This window comes from Sinocyclocheilus rhinocerous, unplaced genomic scaffold (assembly GCF_001515625.1).
Source record: "Sinocyclocheilus rhinocerous isolate Xijiao unplaced genomic scaffold, SAMN03320098_v1.1 scaffold185, whole genome shotgun sequence".
Taxonomy (NCBI): domain Eukaryota; kingdom Metazoa; phylum Chordata; class Actinopteri; order Cypriniformes; family Cyprinidae; genus Sinocyclocheilus; species Sinocyclocheilus rhinocerous.
The window spans coordinates 1,892,148-1,911,686 of NW_015662163.1; the positions used below are offsets into that span (position 1 = coordinate 1,892,148).

The window sequence follows — 19,539 nt, forward strand, 5'->3', positions numbered from 1 at the left end:
TTGTGAAATTACAAGGTTTTCAAATTACTTTATAAGTTATTTAATGAAAAAATATGAAGGACTTTTTTACCTTTTTTACAACGGTCGGACCAGCGGTGTAGCCTCAGTGGCCTGTGGCCTGTCCCAGATGTGGAAAGTAGTGCAGTCAGGGCCTGGTGATCTGTCCTTAGGGTGAAAGCGCGGCCATAGAGATACAAGTGCCACCTCTCGCAGGCCCAGATGCAGGCTAATGCTTCACGTTCCCCCACTGAGTACCGCTGCTCTGTCTGATTGAGGGCCCGTGATGCAAAGGCGATGAGCTTCTCAACACCCTGCTAGGTCTGTGACATTAAATGTGCTGTGGTATCTGGCACCAAGATGTTAGCAGCAGATCCTTTAAAGGAGTTCTATTATGCTCTTTTACAAAGTCTTGATTTTGTTTTGGGGGTGTACTAGAACAGGCTCTCATACTAGGTTGTTCGAGAAACACATTATTTTTCACATATTTTACATTATTACAACACCTCTCTCCTCAGTCTGGCATGAACGGTTCGAATAGTTCCTGAATCAAATGAAGGCCCGCCTTCTGAAATACGAAATGTGCTGTGATTGGTTAGCTGGGCCAGTGTGTGTTGTGATTGGTTAGCTGGGCCAGTGTGTGTTGTGATTGGTTAGCTGGGCCAGTGTGTGTTGTGATTGGTTAGCTGGGCCAGTGTGTGTTGTGATTGGTTAGCTGGGCCAGTGTGTGTTGTGATTGGTTAGCTGGGCCAGTGTGTGTTGTGATTGGTTAGCTGGGCCAGTGTGTGTTGTGATTGGTTAGCTGGGCCAGTGTGTGTTGTGATTGGTTAGCTGGGCCAGTGTGTGTTGTGATTGGTTAGCTGGGCCAGTGTGTGTTGTGATTGGTTAGCTGGGTCAGTGTGTGCTGTGATTGGTTAGCTGGGCCAGTGTGTGTTGTGATTGGTTAGCTGGGCCAGTGTGTGTTGTGATTGGTTAGCTGGGCCAGTGTGTGTTGCGATTGGTTTGCTGGGCCAGTGTGTGTTGTGATTGGTTTGCTGGGCCAGTGTGTGTTGTGATTGGTTAGCTGGGGCAGTGTGTGCTGTGATTGGTTAGCTGGGCCAGTGTGTGTTGTGATTGGTTAGCTGGGCCAGTGTGTGTTGTGATTGGTTAGCTGGGCCAGTGTGTGTTGTGATTGGTTAGCTGGGCCAGTGTGTGCTGTGATTGGTTAGCTGGGCCAGTGTGTGCTGTGATTGGCAGCACTCGGTGCCTGGTCATATGAAATGTGCTGTGATTGGTTAGCTGGGCCTGTGTGTGTTGTGATTGGCTCCACTCGGAGCCTGGTCGGGAAATGTCATTCCCCTTACCATAGCCGCCTAAGCTTCAGTGTAAATATTGCAAATCAATTTGAGCGCGATTTAAACCAGGATGATTGTAACCACTCTAAGTTCGTCTGCCTTGTCTGCCTTAGCGTGTCTCCGACATAGTGATAATAACACTTGTTGCCTTCTCTAGTGCAGCTCAACCAGGTCTCGTCCCATTCGTCGATATTTGTGATATCACAAATCCCGGAAAATATGTGTTGTAGTACAAACAAGTCGTTCGTTTTAGTTTTTGAAAAGTTTCTGTTTCTGTTAAATAAAATATCTCCTTTTGAAGTGGACTTTGAGCTTTGTAACTTTGCAGATCTTTTTTTATGCTCAAACAACATTATAGACTAACTAAAGTTGAAAAAGCATAATAGGACCCCTTTAAAAACATATTATCACTTAAGCCAGCTATTGAATACAAGCAAAACACAGAAAAAGAAAAAAAAAGCACACAAACAAAAGTCTTATATTTATTGGACCAAATACCCAGGGCCCCTCTGGGCTTTTGTCCAGGCATACAGAACACGAGTGGGAAAACAGAAGCTGGATTTTCCAAATAATCTCCGCTCTGAGGACCAAGGACAAGAGCCTGATCTCATCTTCCACTCGGCTTCTATTCGGCCTTGACAGCCTGCAACAAGACAACCCAACCTTGTAGAGCATGACTTGACAAGAAGCAAAAGTAGCTCTCAGTGCCATTGTTGCGGTGACGGCAGCAGAAAATAAATAGCTTGTTTGTGATTGGTCGCACTAGGTTATGTAATAAAAGCATTGCTTTTGACGGCTCATGACGACTGAGTCAGAGGAGCAGTTTGAGCAGGAGAGACGTCATGCATGTTATGCGCAGTCTCCCAGCACCTAACATTTAAAGGTCTCGTCTATTTACTCACTCATCTGTTCAGCCTGGCTAATGATGCTAATGGCACAGTATCTGCTAATCAATACGAGTGAGAACAATGTGGCAGATGACCTACAACAGCATGGGCTTGTGCGATAAGCCAGTGAGAAAGCAGCTTGTCTGATTTGATGGTTCTGCATCGTGCGGAGGTGTTTATTTTAGTGCATTTTCCCTCTCTGGGATTTTGTAAGGTCAAGCGATGGAAGGACAGCTAGCAATTAATCACGCGCAGTGACCTGAGGCTGACACTATAGCCTAAAGGTGTTGACTTGCTGGGTCTGGAAGGACCATTAACATTTGCATTAGGAACACAAATGCATTACTCATAAAGTCATAAAGTTGTAACAATCTACATTAAAAATGCAATGTATTAACAAAATCCCTTGGGAACAACCAGGTTCTGAGTTTCTGCTTCACACTTCACACTAAAATTTCCATCCAGTAGAAATACACAGTTTTAATATAAACTAATAAACTTAAAGTCCCCATGAAATCAAAATTAAAGTTTTTTGGGTGTTAGTATCAATATGTTAGTCTTAAGGTTATCTATAAGGCAGTGTGCTCCAAAACAGTGACAAAATTCGCATTTAGAAGATATAAGCATTCAAAGCTTGCAGTTCGTCACTTCCACTTGGGTTACGAGTCCGACTCTCTAACCATTAGGCCACGACTTCCAGTTAGTCTGCAGCACCCAGATTTTATGCCAAATGTCAAATATGACATTTCAAAACGTGTCACACCAGGTTTGACACCCATGATGCTGAGTTGGTTTTCATGTGTCTGGTAACTGATCATGACATGCATATTTGCACATTTAAATCGCAAAAATTAGATTTTATTGCTATGGTGGAGTAACAATTTAAATTTTGGGTTAAATTTGTTTTTTTAGAGAATTCTATGTATGCATTTCTTTTAAGTTGCCTTATCATTGCTTTTCATTTTTAGAGCTTGGCATTAGCCATCAAGTGACAATTCAACAATGTAAAAAATGTTTACAAAAGTAAACAAAATGTACAAACGTAAACAAAAATAAATCAAAACCCTGACATGCATTAACATTTACTGTATAATAATCTGTTAATGGAAAACTGTGTCTTGAATTTTGTTGGTTTCATAATGTCTGCAGCCAATAATTCTTTGTGCAAAAAAACAAAAAAAACACAATATATTGTTTACCATGTTTTTTTTTTCATGCTGGAATATGGAATATTGTTGACATTTACAATAATGCTTTTAGTAAATGTTTATATCCAAAAAGCATCTTACAGTGCATTCAAGGTATTATATTATTATGCATTCCTGGGGAAATAAACCCATGACCCTGCTGTTGCTAGCAGCATCATTTTGAGCTATAGGAACGCAAACTATTTTATATTTCACTAGCATTTGTCTGCCAATTGACAGACAAAAGTGTGGCTAAATGCTTTTTTTTTTTTTTTAGCTTTTTGTCTTTATTCCGTATAGGAAATTGGAGTGTAGAGGAGAGAGTGGGAGAGTGAGATCAGGACATGACCTGACTCAAACCCTGGGGCCCGTTGAGCCAAGAGCTCTTACATCTCTTGACCATTGTCACAGTGCTGACAAAATACAGTTTGATTTGACACACAGCCTTTAACTACAAGCATTTTCTTCCCATTCACCTTTTATTTGCGTGATTATGCATGATTATACAACCCATTTTTGTAAGAATCACTTTCCTAGATGGTTAAAGGTACTGCAGATGCGCTAGACTACATTACAAAAAAAGGACCATGTGCACATCCCATAATGAGAATTTTATAATGAAGCCGAAATGCTCAAAAGCTCTCAACTCCAAAGGAACATTATCAATATATGTCAAACCACTTTGAGACAATTGAAATCATCATTTATCTTCATTAATGAATTAGCAAAGCATGAACCCGCATTCCATCTTAATTACTCGCATTTACTGTATGCTACCATTCAAAAGTTTAGGGTTGGTAAGATTTTTTAAATGTCTTTGAAAGAAGTCTCTTATGCTGACCAAGGCTGCATACAGTATATTTGATCTAAAATACAGTAATATTGTGAAATATTATTACAATTAAAAATAACATTCTTAATACTTCTATTCAATATATTTAAAATGTCATTTATTCCTGCAATGGCAAAGCTGAATCATTCTAATATGCTGAATTGGTCTTCAAGAAACATTTATTACTTTTTTTTTTTCAATGTTAAAAATCAGTTGTGCAGCTTAATATTTTTTTTGTGGAAACCATGACACATTTTTGATGAATAAGAAAAAAATTTGTATGAAATAGAAATATTTTGTAACATTATAAATGCCTTTACTGTCACTTTTGATCAATTTAATGCAACCTTGCTGAATATTGGTTTTAATTTCTTTAAAAAAAAATGTTTTATATAATCTCATAACATCATGGGGGTGGTGTACATAATAAATCCAGCTGAACATACTGCACCTTCACTTGTCATTCCCATAACTGTCATGCAGCTGTGAAAATATCAACACTCTGTGCAAATAACATCTTTGAAAGCACATGATATAATTCTTGTTTGCTGACAGGATCTCAGGATCTTCTAAATAAATCTGAATATTGGTTTTAATTTCTTTAAAAAAAAATGTTTTATATATATATATATATATATAACATGGGGTAACCAGGTCCATAGTTTCAGTTCACAGACCTGGGGTCAAATTATATGGATGAAGCCTTCCTTATCACAGGTCCCAGGAGGAGGTTTGTGGTTGTCCTACTCCTGATGAAAGTCCTGGGCATAACCATCACTCATACAACCTACAACAGCTAATAGAACATTGATTAGGGCATTTGTGTCAAACCCAGATAAATCCAAGCAAGCCTGGAACCACTGATCCTTAAAAAAGCTGCCTGACCTCTTAACGAGCTTACTGCGGGACTGTCATGACTGTGCGTTTCCGATCTAAGGAGGCTTACATTGACACAGATAAGTGGATGAGCAGTGTATAGGTCTGCAACACCACGGTCACTACAGAGACCTCACTATCCTGTTTCCACCCCGATGATAAATGCCGCATTCTGTATGCTTCACAGTTCACACACTACTGGTCTTCACTAGAGCTGGAGGGGATGATGGTATATGGGTATTTCATGCCTGTACGACACAAGTGTTTATCTTTTCAGTACAATGAGCACGAATGGGGTTTCAAGCTCCAGAATTGACAACAAATTCATTATTAAACCAGCTCAAAGGTGATCCATATGAAATGTGTGCTATAATCCAAACCTTCTGAAGTCAAATGACAGCTTTATGTGAGGAAAAGACCAAAATGTCAATCTTCTAAGTTGCTTCATCATTGCTTTTCATTGTTAGACCTTGACATTTTCCTGACATTCACTTTGAATTGTACGGAATATGAGTCACAACTATCCTTTTTGTAATTTTACTTTTATTGTTTTGATTTTTTTATGAAGTGATGCAATTATGAATAATAAAAAACACCATTATTTAATATACACTACTGTTCAAAAGTTTGGGGTCAGCAAGTTTTTTTAAGGGGGGGGGATTAAAACTTTCATTCAGCAAGGATGATTGCTCAAAAGTATATTTTAAATAAATGCTGTTCTTTTGAACTTTCTATTCATCAAAGAATCCGGAAAAACAGTTATTTTAAATTTTAATAATATTATATTACTGTTTTTTCTTTGAAAACCATTAAAAAAAAATCTTACTGACCCCAAACATTTGAACAGTATCATATATATTTTTAAATTCCAGTGTAACGTAGTTTGTAGATCGGGAAGAAGGAGGCGGGAACCGGTGAACACTCAAAGAAAACTTTAATAATAAAATAAACACAAAATAGCGCCACAGCCCCTCACGGACGACTGCCGCGCACAAACGAAACCAAAACACAAAATAAACTCCAGGCCTGGTCCTCTCTCCTCTTTCACTGTCGTCCCTCCTCCTTTTTATCCTTCCGGAGCTCCTCCGTTAGACTCGAGACCGGTGAGTGGCGCGGATATCGCGCATTAGCAATTACTCCACCGGCCTCGCTCCGTTCCCACGGCTCTCGGCCCCGCCCCTCTCGTCACATCCAGCAAAAATAAATATATTTTGATATATAATATCTTCAGAAATGACTCACACTACCACAAAAGCTTTTGGTCATAACGCCCACCCTTAATCTTCTTTTTACTGTATGACGATATGTGACCGCAACATAAATGACCTATGAGATTAGCTCTATGATTCTTGAGGGGGTGTAGGTCAAGATCTCATAACATCATGGGGGTGGTGTACATAATAAATCCAGCTGAACATACTGCACCTTCACTTGTCATTCCCGTAACTGTCATGCAGCTGTGAAAATATCAACACTCTGTGCAAATAACATCTTTGAAAGCACATGATGTAATTCTTGTTTGCTGACAGGATCTCAGGATCTCAGGATCTTCTAAATAAATCTGAAAGCACGAAAACTATTTCCTCTATTTGAGTTGTTCTCGGTCGGGGTGTCTTTTTGATTGATTCTAAGTGAACAAAGTGAACGCCACAATCACACTGTTTTGACACTGCTCTGTTGTGCAGTTTCAGTAACATATATGATTAAACTTTTGACAGCTATTCCCCGTGCAGATTCTGAGACATTAAAGCTAGTCTTTCCCAGGTCAAAAGACATCAGCTCTGTTCCAAAATCCGAGAGCTGCTATGCTCTACATAAGTAGCTCCACCTTTTCAGGCAGTATCCTAACTGTCATGGAACTGCTTCAGTGCTGCCATATAGAATTTTGCCAAACCAAGGTGTTTGATACAGCAGCATGATGTTACTAAATCTCTTTTGTAACAGCTTACAATGCCTTAAAATGTTGTCTAGATAGGCAGCTCACTAGATTTTAAAACTATTGTGAGGCTGCCTATGGACTCAACTGATATCTTCCATCTTTGGACATACCAAGGGAGTGACCATAAAAAATACACATGATTCACACACTGTGAAATAACTCGGGTTTTGGAGCTGCTGATTGTCGTGGATAATTAAAATGTTAGATTTTACACTGAATATCTGAATATTTATAAAAGCCTGAGGTTCAAAACACCAATTAATTCATAATATACAGTGGGTACGGAAAGTATTCAGACCCCCTTAAATTTTTCACTCTTTGTTATATTGCAGCCATTTGCTAAAATCATTTAAGTTAATTTTTTTTCCTCATTAATGTACACACAGCACCCCATATTGACAGAAAAACACAGAATTGTTGACATTTTTGCAGATATATTAAAAAAGAAAAACTGAAATATAACATGGTCCTAAGTATTCAGACCCTCTGCTCAGTATTTAGTAGAAGCACCCTCTTGATCTAATACAGCCATGCCCGCCCCCACTCGTCACACAGCTAAACTAGCTAAGACTGGTTTAAGTTTGCATTTTCAACAGGGTTATTCAAAGCAAACATTTCTACAGAAGGAATCGAAGAGGATTTAATACCATTAATGCTTGAAGGAACTACCACCACACTACAACTATCAAACAGCTCCAGCTGTGTCAGATAACATGGCTCCGAGCTTCCCCTTGTCACACATTTTTTTTTATCTGCCGGCCTTTATTCCACCTCAGACCTTTGAAAATGATGTTTTGACTGCAGCATCTCTACATCTCAAATGCATCGAAATTCCCTTTCATTATGAATGGTTTTATTTTTAAGGTCTAAATAAAGACCAATCACTCGTTTGAATATTCCACATCTGTGCATGGTGAACAAAGCCAATTAGCACTGCATTACAGCGTCGTCTCCAGCCATACCCATAGATATCAAAGCTGTTTACTGCATCACATCACATGTACGGCCAAAAATAACACAAGCCAAGTCACATCCAATCATCTACAGGGGATCAGAAACAAACTTGCAGCAAATTGAAGATGAACTGTAGGTTAGCCGGACAACAAGGGTTTTAATCTCCACCTATTTATAGCAGATGCCAGCCGCTTAAGGGCAAAGCCCATTCGTGTGGGCTAGAAGAACAAAGCACAGATTACATGTGATTCATCTTCTCACGTTTGAAAAGCAGACCTTAGTTTCCTGCACAGTGCATCTCCAGGGAATGATTTTCCCATTGGCTATCTGCCTCCCCAAACAAAGATCGTGCTTAATGACGCAACACTGATGTGCACCGGACGCTGCTGAAATACCAAAGAAAGGCAAAGTGGCATCAATCAGATCTGACATTTTCCAAATCTATATTTGGACTGATGATACAGAGCATCAAGCATTTAACTATATAAAGCCATATTATTTATATAGCTTAGTTGCAACCAAATCAGTTGGCTCATCTGTAAAATTTTATCAAATATATCAGAAATGGCAATGAGTTTTCCAAATGTATATCAATAAGGACTGATTGCAATGTTGATTGATGTGATTAGTGGTATTTGCCAAGACAAGAATCACCATTAGTATTCCTCATACATTTCATTCAGCACTATTTGTGCTACAAACATGAACAATAGCTCAAATTGCACAGCTTGTGTGCTATTACTTTGATATGTGATCTAACTTACAATTTCCACCAGGCAGATAATAAAACGGGTCCAGAAATCTCATAGGAAGGATCTAGGAACCAGATCATAGAGATGGTGGGCTCTTTTGATTTAACTGAGACAGTTACAGCAGGAAATTTTTTAAGGCCACGTCTTATTACTTAACAGATTTATAAGCACATCTGAAAACTAATTGCTAATCTGGACACTTCTTATGACATGTAGCCTAATATTTGGCTGTGGAGAAGCTTTAGTTCCATGAATCATTACCCTTTTTCCACTGTTGTATTTACAGGTAATTGATATTCCAAGGTATTTCAAAGAATACCGTGGTACTACACATGTTAATTCCATGGTGATACTTTGGTGCCTCTCCCGGTGCGCATTCATTAGCTGTGTTTTTTGATTAGAAAATTTCATGCAGTACAAATTTGATGACAAGCAGCAGATGCAGAGTTTAAACTTTAACACTGACAAACGATAGAACACAGGTTTGATTTAAATTTATTTGTAGCCTAAATATTTGAATTCATCTGATGCTGTCTTTGTGAGAATCTGTTAAAAATGAGTCCATTTAATTAAAAATGTGTGCTGTCCGAATGATTCAGGCTGATTCGCTAAGCAAATCATTGCATGAACTTGTGAACGATTCATTAAAAGGTATATCGACTCAAAAAAGTGATTCATTTCTTAAATTGCATATAGTTCTACTTAAATAACACAACGGGACATAAATAACACAAGACGTTTGACATAATATTAACTTCTGTCATCGCTAGCGTACTGAAAAGCTGCATGACTGAAAAACACTCCTCACAACCGAAACCTCACTAATGAGAAATGTATCATAGTGACAAAATGATTTAGTTCTTTTAAATTCTTTTTGGATCGATTCTTTCTGCATGTTACATGGAACTAGATATATGGTTATGTCAGTATCACCAATCATATCACCAAACCTGAGTGAATAAAAGACCGAATTAAGTCTTATTATTATTAATTCAAATTTGCGTGTCTACAAATCTAATAGTGAAAAACAAAGGCAGTGAAGAAGAATGATTCGTTCACAAATTAAACGCCACTGCTAGCGATGCTGGAAACCAGTTAAACACCACTCTGGCAGGCCAGCTTGTGATGTGTGGGGGCGAGGCCGAGAGCCATGGGAACGGAGCGAGGCCGGTGGAGTGATTGCTAATGAGGGACACCTGCACCCACTCCAGATTACATGTGATTCATCTTCTCACGTTTGAAAAGCAGACCTTAGTTTCCTGCACAGTGCATCTCCAGGGAATGATTTTCCCATTGGCTATCTGCCTCCCCAAACAAAGATCGTGCTTAATGACGCAACACTGATGTGCACCGGACGCTGCTGAAATACCAAAGAAAGGCAAAGTGGCATCAATCAGATCTGACATTTTCCAAATCTATATTTGGACTGATGATACAGAGCATCAAGCATTTAACTATATAAAGCCATATTATTTATATAGCTTAGTTGCAACCAAATCAGTTGGCTCATCTGTAAAATTTTATCAAATATATCAGAAATGGCAATGAGTTTTCCAAATGTATATCAATAAGGACTGATTGCAATGTTGATTGATGTGATTAGTGGTATTTGCCAAGACAAGAATCACCATTAGTATTCCTCATACATTTCATTCAGCACTATTTGTGCTACAAACATGAACAATAGCTCAAATTGCACAGCTTGTGTGCTATTACTTTGATATGTGATCTAACTTACAATTTCCACCAGGCAGATGATAAAACGGGTCCAGAAATCTCATAGGAAGGATCTAGGAACCAGATCATAGAGATGGTGGGCTCTTTTGATTTAACTGAGACAGTTAGCAAACCCCACCTAGAAAAGACCTAACAAGCACTCCAAACACCATAAAAAGACTGTGGATTAGCATTATTGCGACCCAGACTACTAGCACCACTAAAATTGTCTATAGAAAAAGGTTAAAGGGGTCATATGACGCGATTTCAAGTTTTCCTTTCTCTTTGGAGTGTTACAAGCTGATTGTGCATAGATAAGATCCCTGAAGTTGCAAAGACTAAAGTCTCAAAACCAAAGAGATATTCTTTATCAAAGTTAAGACTCTGCCACGCCCCCCTAAAATGGCTCGTTCTAACACGCGGCCAATCAGAGCAGACTGCACTTGTCTGAAGGAGGGACTTTGTAGAAAACGAAGCGTTTGAGAGAGGCGGGGCATAGAGGACCTACAGTAATGTACAGTATTTGAAAAATAATGTGTTTTTTGAACATTAAAGCATGTCAACATATTCTGTTACACCAAATACACAAAATAATGATCTTTAAAAAAGCATCATATGACCCCTTTAAAATCTAGTTGTACAAAACAGTGCAGTACTGTAAAGCATTAGAACAGATTCTCACAGGGATGTTGCACTGTGATAAAAAAATCTATTTGTTCTTTGATTTCTTTTTGCAGAACAATTTTCACGCATCTCAAGGGTTTGCTATAACCTCTTTGAACCAACCATTTCGCTGACTCCAACATGTGCAATGCTTTCTACAGTATATACGGTAACAAACCACAAGACAGCAAGAGCAATAAAGTAAATGGGCTCTCTTTCTTTCAAAGAACATCTAAGCAAATCTGCATGGGAGACATTTTGCGAAAAGCGGCCTTCAGTAAAATTAAATCAATTAGGGTCATTTATCTAAAGCTATATTTAGCAAATCAATATATGCTACACTTAAATGCTCCTGCATTAAATTAGTCCATGCTAGCTATTTTTTAAATGATTTTATCAGTCAGAGAGCTAGAGGGCTCTCTGCTGTTACTTGGCACAAATTTTAATGCCACTACTCCTATACAGTACAAAAACACCTTTGAAAGATTTATGATAGGCTGAATAGAAAATGGCATGAAAGGAGAGGAAGGCAAACTAACACTGATCAATAGCAATGCAGCCATAAGCAACTGAAGCCACAGAAGCTTGACCTTCAATCTAAAGCCCCTAAAAGTGTTCAATTAGAGGGGAAACACTATCAAATATCCTCATGACTAAATACGCACATTTATGCTCATCAATATGCTATTATGGACGCACAGTTACTTAGTTGGGCTATGATGGCTCCTAAATGTTCAACTTTGAGAGCCACATACAAATTATTAAGGTTGGGAACACAGAACTGACTAATGATTCTACTTTATATATATATATATGCTTATACTTTATATATATTTATACGTATATATATATATATATATATATATATATATAATCGTTAACCTTAATGCTACAAAATGCATGCAGCCCGGCATGACAGGATGCCAAAAAAAAAAAAACCCGCTTTCTCCAATGATGATGCATTTATATACCGTCACTGTCACTCACAGAGGCTCGCACGTGTTTTGCGCATGAGCCGCACGCAGCCCAAAATTAAATGACTTAATCGACCATGATAGCTTTAATCGATTGCACCTCTTATTGACAATTAATCGATCATCGATTAATCGTTGACATCCCTAATATATATACATTTAGTCATTTAGCAGACGCTTTTATCCAAAGCGACTTACAAATGAGGACAATGGAAGCAATCAAAATCAACAAAAGAGCAATGATATGCTAAAACAAGTCTCAGTTAGCTTACCGCAGTACACGTAGCAAGGTTCCCTATCGAATGGGAACTCGCACTGCGTCCCCTAGAGGACGCTGAGGGCGTTCCCCAAAAGTGTCCTCTAGGGGACGCAGTGTCTCCTTCCCCTTCTCAGGGAACCATGGTTACATGGGTAACCTGAGACGTTTTTTTTTTTATTATATAATAAATAAAAAGAAAACAGATAGAACAGAAAAGAATAGAGCAAGCTAGTGTTAGAAGCCTTTTTGCTTTTGTTAATTGTATAATAAATAAAAAGAAAACAAATAGATTGAATACAAAAAGATTAGAAAAGCTAGTGTTAGTTTTTGTGTGTGTGTGTGTGTGTGTGTGTATACAGTATTTACTGTATAAATATAGGCTATAATGACTAATTAGCCAATAATTATTAATGACTAATAATGAGTGTTTTTAATGAATCAACGCAACAAGTGTAGTCAGTATGACTCCTATGAGCCATTTTTTTTCTATTGAAAGTGTAGTCCGATTTGCGAACAAATTATTGTTATGGAGTTGTTTCTTCAGTATAGTCCGAAATCAAACATACAGCCTACCGCTCAAAGCTTAAAGGCTTTGTGTGAGTTTTGCCAGTATTTTGCCAGTATTAATGCAGTATGTTATCATTATCACATGGTTTGTTTGTTTAGTATATCAAACACATTTATTGGGCTGCATTTATGACACCTATAATAAGATTGAAAAGTCTGCATAAAGTCTTTTGAATTATTTTAAATGTATTTTTAAAATGAATTTTGGTAATAAAATTGCATTTCTTTTTTCCTTTCCTTTTTTTTGCAAAAATTGTATTACTACTATTATAATTATTAATGGCACACTCCATTATATTCCTATTCCTATTTATTTATTAATAGTAACAAAATGGTGATTCCCAGCAACAGCAATCATTCCGGTGACATAAACGACAACAAATTGCAGTCAGAATGGGAAAGGGGCTTAACACAAGCATCAAAGGGTTTATAAAACTCTCAGTATGTTGCACTTGGCCAAACATGAAATGTCAGATGCAAGACAGGCCTTTTAAAACGGCATTGATTGTATTTTACAACACTTCTCCGTGCACCTAAAGTCTAGGCTTATGACACACATAGTGTGCCATGCATGAAGACACTGTGCTTTCATAAATAATTCACGTCTGCGAGGGTTCCAGTGTAAGATCGATAAGAGCTCCTTGTGCATGTGACTCCTTACTCTCCCGTCACTGGCAATTTATCCAGCGCAAACACAGACACAGGCTTTATTTGACAGAAAGTGAGAGTTTTAAAGCTTCACAACATGCAACAATCTGTTTTATTTACTTGACATATGGTACGTAGAGCTCAGAGCAGACAATAAAATAAGCTGCTGTCTTGGTGCAAGACATTTAAGGGAAGATCAAACTGAAAGCCAGGATACCTTGGTCCCTAGATTGCCACGGTGTATTTTTAGGTCCAATATGATGATGTGCTCAAATCCGGCGATTTTAGATAAGAGATAACAGTGAGACCTCTGGCACTTTATAACCCTCCGGTGCCAGACTTTACACAAGCCCTGCAACAGTATATTGTAGAGCCTAGGATTAGGCCTTATCGCTAGAACACAGTGTAGTCTTTAACTCCTAACTGAAGGAGAAACACCACACGATGCACCCCACATGTTGAGATGCATAAAAGCCCACATGTCGTTAGCAATGTGCACCTCTGCAAACTACCGTTGATCCATCAGTGTCACCTCTAGAAAACAACTATTCAGAGTTACAATAAAGGGCACTTCGAAAAAAATCTTCATATAGCCCTAAATGTAAATTCTTCATTTGACCAACAAGTCAAAAAGAATAAGTCAACTTATAATTTACTGTGAAAAACCGTGATTTGACATGTCCAGAATTCTGTGACGCTTCAAAATGTATATATAATTCATCTTTTTGACCACTAGATGGCCACAAAATACAATAAAGATTTGTTTAATTTGAAATTGTTAATTTAATTTTTTTTCTGCCACTAGCAGGTATCTAGCTAAATTGCAAAAACAATAAATGTTTTCAAACGATCCATCTTTGTTTAGATAAATAAAGTCCAAAAAGCCTACGCAAAACATTGTAAGTTGTTTAAGAATTACATATACAGTAAATGCCAGAAAACTGTGCAGTAGTTCTACTTCAAGTTGCATCTGGCAAAAAAACTTACTGTTAAGTAATAACTATCTAAGATTGTTTGTGTTGCATGCTGCAATGCTTTTTATTGTTCGTTAACGGGAGAATATTTATGTAATTCATGGACCAATTGGTGGAATGAATGGAGAGTTGAGCTCTCTTGGGATCTCGCCAGTAAAACACTAGAACAGAAGCTGTCATGCCTTTCACTAGAGCCTTGATGATACTCTGAGGGAGGCTGAAACAGAATTAATATCAGCTGTTAAAAGAGAAGAGAGAGAGAGAGAGAGAGAGAGAGAGAAAGAAGCTTTGCTGTTTCAAGGCCAAATTTTGATCTGCTGCATATTGTCAGCTTAAATCGGTTTAATCTTTTCAAATGCCTGCTCTAAAAGACTAGAAAGGACTTTGGGTTACAAATAAGCACCTGAACCTCCCAGTGCTTTGTAGTAATAATATGTTTCAATTTACTCATTACAGTAATCGGTTTAGAATGTGTGTCACTTTAAAATGTATTGACTTTAATCCTCCTCCAACTCCTGAGGCTAATTTTGAAATAACAAACAAATGCAGTATATGAAGTATATGGAAGCTTATTTTCGCAAGGGGAAAAAAAAAAAGGTAACTGTGACCTTTTATCTTACAATTCAGTATTTTTTCAGAATTGTTTATAATTTGCAATTTAAAAAAAAAAAATTGTGGGACTGTGATTTTAAACGTCGCACTTTACCTTTTTTATTCCATGGTAGAAACCAAAAATAGAATTGTGAGATATAAAGTCAGAATTGTGAGAAAAGAAGTTAGAATTGTGAGATAAAATGTTTCTGTAGTGGAAATAAGCTTAGAAACTTAGAAGTAAGTAATTTTGAATGTTTTCAAACATTTTTCCAAAACACTCCCACTGCCTGCAATTGGTCAGTAAACAGATAGTCCAGTCTCCAAACTTGCACTATTGTTGGTGTGGCTGGATTGCAATTAGGGATGCACCGAATATTCGGCAACCGAAATTATTCGGCCGAAAATAGCAAAAAAATCTCTTTCATTGTTCGGCCGAATAAGCGAAAAGGCCATATAATATGTACCGAACAATGACGAACGCGATTAAATAGATACGCGCGATAATGCAGCAAACATCGGCAGTATTTACAACTATCAGAGAAAGACGCAGGAATCATTACAAGCACGAAGCACCGACAGCGAGAGACTGTTTAGTGCTGCATCAAATGTCTGTGATGAGAAGATGAGGTGGCTAATGCTGGTGGTTACTGTATGATGATTGAAATCGCGAAATTACCTCAAATGATTAGTAAATAAACTGCAGAATGTTATATTTTCTAATGCACGCACAAATTGCATGTATTCTGTCATACATGCATACATGCATTTAATTTTTGTGAATTTTTTTAAAGGCATGTGTCAATGTGATACGTGCGACAAACATCTTCCCAAATTCGTAATGAGAATCATTTATAAATCTGCATGCTGTTGTCAACAAAAAGAAGCACTGAGATCTTCCTGCGGGTTTCTGCCAAAATAAAAGCCGAGCAAAAGCAACAACTCCATCGACATTCATAAATGATAGTATTGTCATTTTACTGTTGTTCTGTAAAATAAAATAGAAATGTAAGACAATAATAAAGATAATAATAATTACCCTACAACAGCTCTATTAATACATTTATTATAACATTCACACATAGTGTTCAAATTGGCATCTGTAATATATTCTAATGTTTTAAAAGAATTCCCTTCTGCTCAGTAAGGCTGCCTTTATTTGTACAGTAAAAAATACATGCCTGATTCAAGTCTCAAAAATGGCCAAAAAATATTATTTTACTAACTTATTAATTTTAAGTTAAATTGTGCTTTGTTGGTATAATGTCTGCTAGAATGTTAAAAAAATGTTCAGTGTTAAGTAAATATTTTTAAATTGTTGTTTTTTAATTGATTTTTTTATTTGAAAAGCAGGACAAAACAGTAATAAGCACATTTTGGCAATTTAATTAATGCAATGGTGAAAAAAAATAGCAAAATAGGCCTACAGGGGGGAAAAATGTGAAAAACTGTGTTCGGTATTCGGCCTTCGGCCCAGTGTTTCATTTTGTTTCGACCAAGAATTTTCATTTCGGTGCATCCCTAATTGCAATAGAGCAACATTTTGACTTTATGGCGGACTCAACATATTAATGGCTTAAAATGCTTTCAATTAATCCAAATATGCAGAAACATTTATACGATTATTCTAATGTCAAACATTGCATCAAAGAATCTTGGATTTGCATTTTACAGCTATTGCATAACGACTCCGTTTCATCACTTGGGATTTGATATAATTAAACTATTTCTGGCTTATGATTTGGCTGGGCATCAAATCTGCTTTTTTTGTCTAATTGCCGGTCTTGTGACATACGTGTGAAAGCAGACGGGCAAGTGTGAACGTGAAGCACCAACGGTAATGGAGAAAATAAACTGTGCCAAACGATACTGTCTAGTCCCATGAGCACAATTAACTTTATGAACAGGCAGACACCGCTGCAAAGTTTCTGTTATCATCAACAAGGCCAATTAAAAATAGATTCTCCATGGGTGGCACTCAGCAGGGAGCTCTACTGCACCACAGCACAACGTTCACACACCTCTTTGTGACCGAGACACATTCTGCCATTGAGATTAATAGATGCAGAAGGGCAGCTACTATATCACAACAGTTTATCAGGAATTTTGATATATAGAAGTGTCTATCTGCAGTTAGAAATCTAGAAAACAAAAGATAGCCTTAATACTTATCATGCATGTTAGTAATTATTATCAGTAAGTGTGCTGATGATAAAATAACAGCTTTTGAAAACTAGATCCTGCCCTCTATCAGTAAATTTTGTGAGGGTCACTGAGCTGTTCTGGGAAAAGATGGGACGTATCAATGTGTAATTTCATATGTGATTTAACCCTGCTGGAGGCTCATCCATTATCACAGCGCAGCAACATGACAATCTTTTGTTACCAACAACACCAATGTAGTGTACAAAAATAGATGCATCCATAACAACAGACAAACGAACCATATACCAGGCTGTAAATGCAGGACTCATAATAATATATAGGACATGGTACCCGTTTGAGTAAATGCCTCTAAATGAGAAGATAATGAAACTGCTGTGTCTCCTAGGCAACTTTAACCGCCTTTAACTTAGTATGTTGCAATTAAATGATCACAAATGTCACAGTATCTGTTCTGCTCATCCTACCCAGGGAATGGTAAAATTAATTAAAAATGAAAGGGGAAAAGAAATAAAAATGTTAATGACTTAAGAAAATTCACTTTTTTTAAAAACATTTTTAATTTATTTATTTTTTAAATATTTTAATTGTAGTCTATTTGTGTTTGGAAATAATAACTTTGAAAAGGTGCTGCTTAGCCCACTGTAACTTTACATTAGCTTTTTTATGTGCATTATTTTACACCCATGAAGCATCATTACTGGAGATATGAATCATTTACATACAAATTCATTAAGTACAACTGCAATAATCCCTGCTGGAAAATCCAGTTTAAGCTGTTTTGAAACTGTTTCCAGCTGGTCTAAGCCGGTCATTAGCTGGTTGACCAGCAATCATGTTCAAAAAAACAATTTGATTGACTTAACCTAGTATGACCAACTGGTAGCCGGTTTGTTGATGCGTAAGTCTAATATGGTGCATGGACCACCGAATGACCACCTTTGACCAGTTAAAAGCCAGCTATAATAGAAACGATTTCATTTTACTACATCAAATCCAAGGTCATGGTGATTTCAGACGCATATAGGCTACACCAGAAATAAATAATGAAGTCAAATAATAATTAAACGTCTACAGTTCAGTTCTAGCATAACCTTATCTCTAAACCTCGTTGCAAAGAATGCAACAGCCTCTTTTCAACATGTAAACCAGCCAAATGCAAAAAAAAAATCATTAATATTCAATACGTGAATTTAAATAAAGACAAGAATTCTGTTTATATAGTTAATTTCTTCATGTGTCAGACGCGTAGGGAATATTGCATGATCACTGTGCATATGAACTGGCAGATGACACTCGAATAGGAACAATAGATTTTTTCCTACGACAACTGGGATTGTTTAACTACATGCATACTCATTCAAAGCACGTGGTTCATTCATTTAGTTATTGTGCTGTCATTTGAACGGACAGCTGTAATGCATCAGTGAGCATCTGGATAGAGCAGCGCACATAGAGAAGTTCAAAGCGCGCAGTGATGATCTCCACATACGCGTCGGACACATCTCTAACCTTCAGTCTTTCTTGAGACAGTCCTGCAGCAGAGCTTTTACTCACTCCGAACATGAAGCAACTCCTCGAAGCAGAGTTATCCGGGAGAACACTCCGAATCAGTACCAACAGAGGCTATCCGCGAGGGGAACTCCGCGTATTGAGACCATCTTCGTCGTGATTCTCCTTTTCTCTGACACTGAGTCCAGCGTGAGCGAGCATCACTACCTCGCGCGCCGCTGACATCACACGAGAGCGCGCATAGCCAAACGCTGCCCGTCATAGTTATACTTTAGACACAGAAAAGTGTTTATTTATAGTTGCACTTTAGACACAGAAAAGTTATATAATTGTATGTGCAAAACTTAAAGCCTTAATTATATTATATATTATATCATAAATGTCTTAAGCTAAATTAATGTATTAATCTTTTAAGTTTAAGTCTCTACCTTCGAATTTATTTAATATGTTATGGGAATTATATAGCAATAACAATAATAATAATTGTATTAATTATTATTATTATTGTCACAAATCCGGTCCATGGACTTTCATCCAATGAACACAAGAGGTCGCTCTCTCACCATATTGACACTCACTCCACATAGACTGTCACACATCATTCTGGACTACATCTCCCGTGCTCCACTGCACTGATTGCGCACTCACCTGCATCCAATAACTCACACTATATAACACTCACTCTGATCCTGCTCTAGTCGCCGAGTATTGTTT

At 37.5% G+C, this 19,539-nt stretch overlaps 1 protein-coding gene across 2 annotated transcripts in view; it reads right to left on the bottom strand.

The window, feature by feature from the left end:
* Positions 1-19,042, bottom strand: part of LOC107727675 (cAMP-dependent protein kinase inhibitor beta-like) — a 30,856-nt gene extending 11,814 nt beyond the window's left edge. The window contains exon 1 of one of the 2 annotated variants that reach the window (XM_016537629.1): positions 18,826-19,042. The gene's annotated coding sequence lies outside the window, so the exon portion shown is untranslated. The remainder of the gene's footprint in view (positions 1-18,825) is intronic. The other variant, XM_016537628.1, reaches the window with a different exon arrangement.
* Between the last annotated feature and the right edge of the window lie 497 nt (positions 19,043-19,539).